This window comes from Pomacea canaliculata, linkage group LG12 (assembly GCF_003073045.1).
Source record: "Pomacea canaliculata isolate SZHN2017 linkage group LG12, ASM307304v1, whole genome shotgun sequence".
NCBI classification, from domain to species: domain Eukaryota; kingdom Metazoa; phylum Mollusca; class Gastropoda; order Architaenioglossa; family Ampullariidae; genus Pomacea; species Pomacea canaliculata.
The window spans coordinates 11,211,646-11,212,157 of record NC_037601.1 but is presented as its reverse complement, the minus strand read 5'-3'; positions in this window follow the sequence as shown (position 1 = coordinate 11,212,157).

The window sequence follows — 512 nt, the reverse complement described above, 5'->3', positions numbered from 1 at the left end:
TATGCTGATACAAGTGAACTTGATGTTTCATGAGTGTCAATGCCAGAGATGCTTCCGGACCGTTACTGTTGTCACACGTGTTGTAACAATGATGTAGCGATGAGCCTTTGATGGATTCATGGGTGGCTGTGAGTTTTATCTCATATGACAGCTGATAGTTTTGATACTGTGACGACTTGCATCAGGATGCTATAGTCAGTTGGAACTATGGTCAATGGGTGCTAAGGTCGGTTGTTTCGGTTGTAATGGTGACATGTGTCAAGCAACTTTGTGTCAGGAGGCGGCAGACATGAAAGCGCTACCATCAGATGTAAAATACAATGAAGATGCTAGCATCCAAGTAATTTTACAATACTTCAATCATCTTCATCTACTGATAAAAGGTCTTCTCTTGCGGTCCACATAACGTCCAATCATCTGATCACACACCAACTCAGTCTGGTGCTACATCAACCCATCCATTCACACTGCCAGTCACCCAGTAAACATCAAGGGGGGAAAAAACTCTTGAC